This window comes from Herpailurus yagouaroundi, unplaced genomic scaffold (genome assembly GCF_014898765.1).
Source record: "Herpailurus yagouaroundi ecotype Mexico unplaced genomic scaffold, PumYag 186, whole genome shotgun sequence".
NCBI classification, from domain to species: Eukaryota; Metazoa; Chordata; class Mammalia; order Carnivora; family Felidae; genus Herpailurus; species Herpailurus yagouaroundi.
The window spans coordinates 14925332-14937033 of NW_024412417.1; the positions used below are offsets into that span (position 1 = coordinate 14925332).

Consider the following 11702-nt stretch of genomic DNA (forward strand, 5'->3'; position numbering starts at 1 on the left):
AATATATCTGGTTTATACTGTTTCTGTTGTCCAGAAGTGGCCCATAAATTTCTGTGTGACTATGTACACAGTCATGCATTTGAGGAAAAACAAATCTAAAATTATACTAATAGGATGTTGGGTTTTGAGCATTCATTTATCACAGGTAAGATAACTGGGAGTCACCTTATATTGTGCCTAAAGTTGCCACCGTGATGTGCTGCTGTGTCTTGTGAGAATAATAAAATGATGGCTTCACCAGTTCTTTTGAAAACTAGCAAAAGTGAAACAAGGTAATCCTATCTTTGGGGAAAACAGTGGTGGTTTCATGGCTGAAATACTCTGAACATGTCTCAGTGTAAAATCTCAGGAACCCAAGGATTTTGAGTTTAGAGGACCCTCTTAGTTTGATTGAGGTCCACCTTAGGCAGACAAGATAATTTGGAAGGCAATCCCAGACACCACGTGTAGAGGAGTGAGCAATGATCCAGTTAAGAGAAAAAACACAATACTGCACATTCAAGAGCAGATTACCTCTTTTGGCAAACGAGTCTCAATTTTAGTGGGACTTCCCGGAGGCAGGGTAGAATGGCCTTAGAGTTATCTTACCTAATGGGCAAGGAGATGAGGTATTTATAAACCCTACCTCTCCTTTGTTATCGGTCTAGGGTTGTTCTTGGAGGGTGTTAAGTCTTTGGAACTCATTCTCCAAGCAGGTTCTTTTGGCTAGAGAAAGCACTTAGGGAGATATAGTAAGACTTTGCTATGCAGGGACTGGTAGATGATGAGGCAGTGTGGATTGGGACTGTGGCAGTGTCTGTTATACGAGGACTTTAGAAATCAATAAAGTCTGTAAAATGGCAACTATCATGGTCATGGTATATGAACTTGGATAAAAAGATAGATGATAACCAATGGAGATAGAATTTTTAAAGAATTTCTAACACATTTTTAATGAATAAGTCAAATGAATAGTGAGAGCATAGACACATTCTGCAAAAACTAGATAGATGCATGAGATAGTCTCCTTTGGACTTTGGAAAGATAGGTTCAGGAAGAATAAAGGGAAATACTAAAACATTGGATCACATAATAGACGATTAAGTTTTGGAATGTATATCATCAGGAAGTTGTAGACGTTTAAAATAAATCCAATAAGTTTATGAATGATTAATTCATCTTTGTAAGGAAGATAGAAGCACATCTCTAATCTCTGTAGAAGGTGGTGATGAGAACAAAGATATCTTTCAATATTATCTCTGAACTCTTCTTTCATTGGCAAAGTATTATGAGCAAAAAAAAAAAAGAGCATTTGTTTTATCATTATTAAATGCAGATTCGACAGCAATTTGTTTTGTTAAGTGTGTATGTATGAACCCAGTGAATTCTTTCCCCTAGGGCATGGGGTGGGTCATGGGTCAGCAAACTACGCCCTGAAGCCAAATCTGGCTAGCCACCTGTTCTTCCCACCACCCCGCCCCCCCCCCCCACCCCCGTAAATAAAGATTTCCTGGAACACAGCCATACCTTTCCATTTACTTCTTGTTTATGGCTATTTTCAGTTCCATCTCCAGGGTTGAGTAGTTACAAGAGACCATATGGCTCTCATAGCCTAAAGTATTTACTCTCTGACCCTTTACAGAAACTGTTGGCCAACTCCTACCCTAGAGAGTAGTTAGCTCTTTTGTTCTGCTGATGTCTCCTTTCTTTGCCCATTTTCTTTTGTTACTGTTGAAGTTATTTCAGTTAAGCCTGCTTTCTTGTTCTGCTCTCTCCCTGTCTGCCGCCTAGCCTCTCTCTCTCTTTCTTTCCTTCCTTTTTGTCTGGGTAACACCCCCTCCCCCCATCTCTCTGCTGCTCCTTTTTTATCCTTATCTATTCTCTTTCTTACCAGAGTGGATCTTTGAGCAGTTTGAGTTGGACTGTGAAATGGAGCTACTGATAAGGAATATAACTTCAGTTTAAAGTATTATTAGTGATTTGTTTCCTCAATACCATTCAGAAACTGGTGGGCACAAAAAGAGAAGATTTGATTCAATTGTTTTAAATCTCTGTGGATCTTAGAATTGTGTTTGACAGATACAAAAGTATGTTACTTATTTTTCTTTTAAGGCGTCTCAGTTTGATCTTTAACTGCATTCTGGGGTAGTTTTGACCTGTTTTATGACCTCTTCCCTCCCAGGTTTTGGCACAGTGCTTTACGCATAGACCCTTAGTATTTATTGAGTGAATGAGTATCAGTTGGCCCTAGATCTTAGTTTTTAGTTAATAAGCATTTACTTAATTAGTTTATTCATAAAATGGTAAATACTTATTATCAATTTGGAGGTAAAATATTGTTAGAGGTCTTCAAATATGTTTTTTTAATTTCAGAATAAGTTTTGAAATAACCATTTAAAAAATTATGTACAGTTGGCTTACCCTTTGTCATGCCCCTCAGGAATGCCCAGTGGCTTCTCAGTCTTTAATTTACATACTATAATGTGGTGATCTTATTAAAGTATAGATTTTAATTTGGTAGGTCTGAGGTAGGGCTTGAAAATCTGTATTTCTAACAAGTGATGCCAATACTTGTAGTGAAGGCCAGTAGTGAGGCGTCTAAGAATATCTTAGGAAGGGAAACACCAGTGGCCTTTAATAGCTCAGTGACAGTTGTCTTCTGTACCATTGCTACTAAGAGGCATATATAAGTGAACGCGTAAGGTTCTTGGAAGATACTGTTCTGACATATTTTTTTTAATGTTTATTTTTGAGAGAGAGAGAGAGAGAGAGAGAGCAAGCAAGTAGAAGAAGGGCAGAGAGGGAGACACAGAATCTGAAGCAGGCTCCAGGCTCTGAGCTGTCAGCACAGAGCCCAGCACAGGGCTTGAACTCATGAACCATGAGATCATGACCTGAGCCGAAGTCAGACACTTAACCGACTGAGCCACCCAGGTGCCCCGAGTTCTGACATATTTATTGAGTGGGGGTCAGAAGGTGGAAACCAGCTACCTGGTGGCAGATGGACTACATTCGTGTGGTTGCAAGCCCCTGGCTCCTTTATTACGACATGGTGGCTGAGCATTTACTTATTTAAATATGTTGTTTTTTAAAATACACTTTTGGGGCACCTGGGTGGCTCAGTCGGTTGAGCGGCCGACTTCGGCTCAGGTCACGATCTCGCAGTCCGTGGGTTCGAGCCCCGCGTCGGGCTCCGTGCTGACAGCTCGGAGCCTGGAGCCTGTTTCGGATTCTGTGTCTCCCTCTCTCTGACCCTCCCCCGTTCATGCTCTGTCTCTCTCTGTCTCAAAAATAAATAAACGTTGAAAAAAAAAAAGAAGTATTTAAAATACACTTCTTATTAATTTCTTCTTTATTATACAGTTAGGAATATATATCTTACGTAGTACATATATAGTTAGATTTTTTACCTCTGAATTCATTTGAAGGTGGTCAAGGGGATGTTAACAAATATTTGTTTTACAAAGAGGCCTTGGGATGGAGGATTTACTCCTTAATACCCATCACCTATTTAACCTATCCCCCTGCCCACCTCTCCTCGGGTAACCATCAGTTTGTTCTCTAATAGTTAAGAGTCTGTTTCTTGGATTCTCTCTCTTTTTTTTCCCATTTGCTCATTTGTTTTCTTTCTTAAATTCCACAAAGGGGTGAAATCATATGATATTTGTCTTTCTTTGACTGACTTATTTTGCTTAGCATAATACTCTCTGGCTCCATCCATGTAGTTGCAAATGGCAAGATTTCATTCTTTTTATTTTTTTAAATTTACATCCAAGTTAGTTAGCATATAGTGCAACAATGATTTCAGGAGTAGATTCCTTAATGCCCCTTACCCATTTAGCCCACCCCTCCACCCCCCAACCCCTCCCAGTAACCCTCTGTTTGTTCCCCATATTTAAGAGTCTCTTATGTTTTGTCCCCCTTCCTGTTTTTATATTATTTTTGTTTCCCTTCTCTTATGTTCATCTGTTTGGTCTCTTAAAAGCCTCCTATGAGTGAAGTCATAGGATATTTGTCTTTCTCTGACTAATTTCATTTAGCATAATACCCTCTAGTTCCGTCCACATAGTTGCAAATGGCAAGATTGCATTCTTTTTGATTGCTGAGTAGTACTCCATTGTATATATATACCACATCTTCTTTATCCATTCATCCATCGATGGACATTTGGGCTCTTTCCATACTTTGGCTGTTGTCGATAGTGCTGCTATAAACATCGGGGTGCATGTGCCCCTTCGAAACAGCACACCTGTATCCCTTGGATAAATACCTAGTAGTGCAATTGCTGGGTCATAAGGTGGTTCTATTTTTAATTTTTTGAGAAACTTCCATACTGTTTTCCAGAGTGGCTGCACCAGTTTGCATCCCCAGCAGCAGTGCAAGAGGGATCCTCTTTCTCTGCATCCTCGCCAACATCTGTTGTTAGGCATGCCAGATTCTTAAGCATTTGTTCTGACTGGAAAATGTTAACAATGTCATATGACTCAGTTACATTTCAGTGCATTTTGTTAGATGGTGAGTATGCTACCAGCTATAAGTGACGACAAGACAGTAATAAAAATACAAGGTGATTATCTTAGATCTAAAATGTAAAGCTTTAAGGCAAATTAAGTGTAATGAAAGTTTAGGAGTTTTGTAATCATTGTAATTTCCTTATTGTCTGGTGTTTATAACCTACCAGTACTTTTGTGACATTTGATTAAATAATTAATTCATTAAAAATTTTTGATTCAAATTCTAATTAGTTAACAAACAGTACAATATTAGTTTCAAGTGTAAAATATAGTGACTCAACACTTCCATACATCACCCGGTGCTCATCACAAGTGCACTCCTTAATCCCCATCACTTATTCACCTCATTTCCCACCCAGCTCCTCTCTTGTAACCATTAGTTTGTTCTCTAAAGAGTCGGCTTCTTGGATTTCCCCCCTCTCTTTTTTCCCCCACTTTGCACATTCGTTTTGTTTCTTATGTTCCACATATGAATGAAATCATATTGTATTTGTCTTTCTCTGACTGATTTATTTCATTTAGCATAATACTCCCTGGCTCCATTCATGTCATTGCAAATGGCAAGATTTCTTTCTTTTTTACGGCTAAGTAATATTCCATTCTATCTATCTATCTATCTATCTATCTATCTATCTATCTATCTATGTTCTTTATGCATTTATCAGTTGATGGACACTTTGGATGTAAACTTCAGGGTGCATGTATCCCTTTGAGTTAGTATTTTTGTATTCTTTGGGTAAGTATCTAGTAGTACAATTGCTAGATTGTAGGGTCGTTCTATTTTTTTTTTAAATTTTTTAAATGTTTATTTATTTTTGAGAGAGACGGAGAGAGAATGTGAGTGGGTTAGGGGCAGAGAGAGAGGGAGACACAGAATCTAAAGCAGGCTCCAGGCTCTGAGCTGTCAGTGCAGAGCCTGACACGGGGCTTGAACTCATGAGCTGTGAGATCATGACCCGAGCCAAAGTCGGACGCTCAACCGACTGAGCCACCCAGGCGCCCCCGGTAGTTCTATTTTTAACTTTTTGAGGAACCTCCATACTGTTCTCCACAGTGGCTGTTCTAGTTTGCATTCCCACCAGCAGTGGGAATCCTCTCTCCACATCCTCACCAATACTTGTTCCTTGTGTTAATTTTAGCTATTCTGACAAGTGTGAGGTGATATCTCATTATAGTTTTGATTTGTATTTCCCTGATGGTGAGTGATGTTGAGCATCTTTTCATGATCTGTTGGTCATGTGTATGTTTTCTTTGGAAAAATGTCTATTCATGTTTTCTGCCCATTTAAAAATTGGATTATTTGGCTCTGGGGTGTCAAGTTTTAGAAGTTCTTCATATAGTTTGGATACTAACCCTTTATTAGATACGTCAATTGCGAATAGTTTCTCTTGTTCCATAGGTTGCCTTTTAGTTTTGTTGGTTGTTTCCTTTGCTGTGCAACATTTATTTGATTATTTTAATTTTTTTTTTCAACGTTTATTTTTTTATTTTATTTTTGGGACAGAGAGAGACAGAGCATGAACGGGGGAGGGGCAGAGAGAGAGGGAGACACAGAATGTGAAACAGGCTCCAGGCTCTGAGCCATCAGCCCAGAGCCCGATGTGGGGCTCGAACTCACGGACCGCGAGATCGTGACCTGGCTGAAGTCGGACGCTTAACCGACTGCGCCACCCAGGCACCCCTATTTTAAAGTAAAAGTAGTAGTTAAAATATATGCTTAAGACTTTTGCTTCCAGTATAGGTGGAGTAATAGGGCCGGGGTTTACCCTTCAGCCTCAGACATCTGAAAAAATAGACAATATATTTGAAGCAGTGTTTTTTTAGAAATTGGCCTTAGGCAATCAAGGAGAATAACACCTGAAAGGTGGTAAATAAACAAAGTGAGCTCCATGATTGCCCTAGCATGCTGCTTTGAGAGAGTTTTCAGGCTATTGCACAGGGACAAGAGTATAGAACCCAGAGGTCTTCCTGAGTTGAGGAGACAGTTCTGAGGGCTTCAGGAAACCAAGGCAACTACAGTTTGCTAGACAGAATACCAGAGAGGAGACAGATGAACAGCAAGATACCTTGGAGACCTGAAGAGGGTTCTTTTTGTGTATTCAGTGGAGTAATGATTGGCAACTGAGGCCAGGGAAAGAGTCATCCAAAATGATGAGAGGGAACACGGGCCTGCATTCACCCAGGACCAAGAATAATGTCTGTTCCTTGTGGCCAGACTAGCAAACCTCAAGATTCCTGAAACAGTGGGTAGAGTATTTTGGAAAGTCTTGCTTTTGCAATGGGGAATAATTAATGCTAAAACGAGCACTGCTGAGGGACAGAATAGCAGATCATAAAAACAGGACCTGAAGAGATCAGACTGTTTCTAAGTAATTTTACTGCCTCCCAGGAGTTCAGGAAGATTTATAGGAATACACATGTATTCAGTACCCAACAAGATAAAGTTCACGATGTTTGACATCCAAAGATAACTGGGCATACAAAATGGTAGGAAGACACAATCAATAATGAGAAAGTAACTAGGCACAGGATGTCAACCCAGAAGTGATACAGATGGCAGAATTAGCAAGAAAAACTTTAAAGTAGTTATTAGAATTGTATCCCATACAATTTTAAAAAGTAAATTAGAGATTAATAAGATATAAAAAATAAAACCCAAATTGAATTTGTAGAGATGAGAATTATAATATCTGAAATGAAAAATATATTTGATGGGGATAATGGAAAATTAGGTACTGAGGAAGAAAGGATTCGAGAATTGAAGACAAACCAATAGAAATGATGCAAAATGAAATACAGATAAAAATGAGTAAAATAATTTGTAAGTGAAAGAATCACAACCAGTGGGACAGTATCACGTATTTAATATACATGTAATTTGGGTCCTCGAAGGAGAGGAGAGCATGAAGAGTCCTAAGAAAAATTTGAAAACATAGTGACCAATTCTTTGTTTCTTCAGATTTTTATCTAAATTCCAGTTAGTTAACGTACAGTGTAATATTAGTGTCAAGTGTATAATTTAGTGATTCATCACTTACATAAAGTACCCAGTGCTCATCACAACAAGTGCCCTCCTTAATACCCATCACCCATTTAACCTGCCCCCCACCCTTCTCCCCTCTGGTAACCACCAGTTAAACACACTTTAAATAAAGGACAAACAAAATATATGGAGCAAAAACTGGTAAAACTTTTAGGAGAGATACACAAATCCACAGTTATATTTGGAGATTTCAGTACCCTTGTCTTAATAACTAATAGAACAAGTAGGCAGAAAATCAGCAAAGACAGAGTAGACTTGTACATTAGTATCAAGTAACCTGACCTAATTGATGTTTATAGAACAGTCCTCCAAACAGCAGAATATTCATTCTTATTAGGGATACACAGAGCGGTAACCAAGATAGACCAGATTTTGGCCATGAAACAAATCCAAGTAATAAAAGATATGTTCTTTGGTCACAATGGCATTCAATTAGAAATCAGTGACAGGAAGATCTATGGAAAAATCCCCCAATATATGGAAGCTAATTAACGTACTCTTAAATAACCTAACGATCAAAGAAGATTTCAAAAAAGAGGATAGAAAACATTTTTAATTGAATTAACATGAAAACATACCGTGGAATTTGTAGGCTGCCACTAAAGCAGTACTTAGGGCAGAGTTTATAGCAATAGACACTTATATTAGAAAATAGGAAAGGTCTCAAAGCATTGATGTCAGTTTCCACCTTAGGAAACTTAGAAAAGAAAAGCAATTTAAACCCAAGTAAGCAGAATAAAGAAAACAAAAACTAAAGCAGCAATCAGTGAAAGAGAAAATAGAAACAATGAAGCCAGAAGCTGATTCTTTGAGATCCATGAGTCATTAAAACTCTAGACAGACTAATCCTGGACTTTATTGGCAGAATGATCAAACAGTAGACTTGAAGATATACAATGACGTTTCCTTATATGGCCACCACTTAAGAGACTTATTTTTAAGAATATGATATGAGCTTTGAAAGATAAGCTATGTCTTTTTTTTTTTTTTTTAAATGTTTAACATATTTTAGTCGGTTCCATAGTGTAAAAGTCAGCCTTTCTCTTGGAATTTATCTAATGTCAATATTTAGGTGACAAGGAATTTTTAATTCTATTTCAGCTGAATTAAACTTGAACCATCCTCAAGTTTCCTTATTTAAGTGACCTGTAAAAGGAATTGCACTCTCTGCCATTACACTTAGGACAGTCCCAGTTTATACCTGTTCTCTCCTGGAAGCCTGCATAGGTTGGCATTTATCCTGGGATTTTTATGTGAAGTGTTTCATTAAGAGTTGCATTAAAATAAGTTGGGTAAGTTTGGTAGGATTCGACTTTGTACTTAAAGCTCCTGATTTCATTCTGTGTGGGATGCCTGTGCAGTGAACAACAGAGTTCTCATCTGAAATACAGCCAGCCAGAATCCATCCTTCCCCTTACTTTTCAGACACAAGATAGTTAACTTATCTCCTTTAAGAGCAGGAGGCAAGGCGCTCACTGACAAAACGAAGTGTGATCTAAAGGTCACTGGTGGTGGTGGGAGGAATATTTGACATTGTTCCTGCACTTGCCCTTTGGTATAGAGGCCTGTTTTGTCATGGCTCATTCATTAGCATTTGAGATGCAGGAAGTCACGTTTGTGGGAGACTTCAGAAATTGTAGGTTAGTTGTATGTGAAATATGTTCAGGAAAGAGAGGCTGAACAGTATTATCATAGAATGCATAAGAAGGTGGTCTGAATGTTTTTTCCTACAGTGGTATTGGCATTTATTGTATAGTATGAGCCTACAACTATTTGTGTATTTTATTATTTTGTGATTTTTAAAAATTTTGCGATAACTATTTCATCAGCAAGGTGCCAAAAAAAGAAAATGCATTCTTACTGAGCAACGTGTAATTTGCACAAAATTTTTGTTTTCTTTGCCTTCCACTAGAGGGCTCATAGTCACTGAAAACGTGAATTCAAAAAGGAAAATAAAATCTGGTGAAGAAGCAACATCTATTTTAGAAATTAGTTACTTTAAGAAGATCTAAAGATGACAAAATAATACAGATACACAAGGTGTATTTTACATGTCATTCTGTCAAGCATGACTTTTCTTTTGATGTTAGTTCTTTAAAACTAATTTTAGTCATTTCCATCACAAGAATTTTTTGGCGGTGGGGCACCCAAAAAGTAAATTATTGACTCCATTTGAAGAAGAACTTCAAAATGGATGATGGGCATTGAGGAGGGCACTTGTTGGGATGAGCACTGGGTGCTATATGTAAGCCAATTTGACAACAAGTTATATTAAAAAAAGAAAAGAAAAGAACTTCACTGCACCAGTAAATGCTGACGTTCTAAAAAGCATTTTAAAAGACATTGAAAATTTTCTCTGTAAAAGTAAGGGAGGAATTGAGCAAAGTAAATTTCCTGATGCAAGAGTCATGTGTATCTTTTTCACTAATGTAAACGTAGCACTTTGCACAGTAATTGACACACAGTGGTGCTCAGTGAATACTTGTCAAAATGCTGAACGAATGGAATTATAAAATAGCTTAAGAAAAAGGGGGGTGAATCATAAGGGCATTGGAGTGTCTGACAGAACCCCCAGGAAAAGAATGAGGATAGACCTTATGAATAACTGGAGTGATGGACTCAAATACTATGAACTTGATCTCGGTATCTTGTCTCTGTTTCTTAGCTTTGTCTATTTTATTCCCGTATGTCTCCAAAAAGGTTTTTAGTGCTCAACTGTTCTACATGGTGGGGAAAGTGACCACGCATAGAATTTGTTTAATAATTCAGTTTGTTCAAAATGTTCAATTTGTTAAATAATTGAATGAAAGGAGTTTGTAGTAGCCTTCATATTGAAAATCAGTACATTATTGGCATATGTATTTTAGATAATGCTTGGGAATTCATACAATACGTTAGCTTAAAGCTAACTTATAGGAGATTCAGTAGTCAAGAAACGAAACTTTGCTATGAAAATATGGTTAAGGTCCAGGATAACACATAGTTGAATTGAGATGTATGCTAATTGGGGTGGAGATAGCTAGAACATAATTATAAAGTCTGCCATTTGAAAGCTATTAAAATGTCTCACCATTTGATTATGTACATAATGGTACACATATAAAAGTATTTTAGGATGGGCTGTAGGCATTTTGATCTGACACTGAATAACAAAATTGATCTTGCTAGTGGACCATAACAAGATTACCCTGGCTGAAAAGGATATAAGTAGAATTCTATGTTTTGTGCCTCTTAAACTGGATGCGAGGCAAGAGTAACAACTCTTGAACTCATTTACAGCATGGAATTTGGAGTTATCCTGTCTTTTGATATTAATTCTCACCATAGTTTTGATACTTTAAAAAAGCTTACATTTCTTCATAGGTTAGAAGTAAAAAAAAAAAAAAATGAATAATATATGAAAAACACATATTTTTAGTAAAATTAGATTAAATTTATTTTTTCTTTAACAGGAAGTGTTAGAAGTTATTTTGTTCAAAATGACTTAGTATTATTGCACTTGAAAGATTGCAATGCTGATTTAAAATATGGTTTAAGATCTTGTTTGAGGGCGCCTGGGTGACTCAGTCTTTGAGCATCTGATTTCGTCTCAGGTCATGATCTCACGGTTCATGAGTTCGAGTCCCACTTCGGGTGAGCACGAACCCCACATTGGGTGAGCCCTGCTTTTCTCTCTCCCTCCCTCTCAATAAATAAATAAATAAATAAATAAATAAATAAATAAATAAATAAATCTTGTTTAATTACCCCCGTTTTTGATTTGCATTTTCTTTTTGAACTTTTTTTTTTTTTTGAGAGTAAATTTTAAGACCTCTGATCTCATGGAGAAGGATTTTCTTATGCTTCAAGATATATTTCTTCTTCTGTATGGTATCTCCCTATTTTATATACCTGTTCCATACCCTACTCACTCCGTTTCTTTTTCCTGTACAACCACTGGGATTTTGTTTGTGTAAATTTTTATAAACGTTCTCTTCAAATGTAGGGGTATACATATACATATTTACATATGTATATATATTTATTCCTTTAAAATGATACATTGTAGGGGAGCCTGGGTGGCGCAGTCGGTTAAGCGTCCAGCTTCAGACAGGTCACGATCTTGCGGTCCGTGAGTTCGAGCCCCGCGTCGGGCTCTGGGCTGATGGCTCAGAGCCTGGAGCCTG

General features: G+C 37.5%; 1 protein-coding gene across 34 annotated transcripts in view; it reads left to right on the forward strand.

Annotated features, from left to right (window-relative positions):
- Positions 1-11702, forward strand: part of RIMS2 (regulating synaptic membrane exocytosis 2) — a 617389-nt gene that overhangs the window by 185717 nt on the left and 419970 nt on the right. The window lies entirely within an intron of this gene.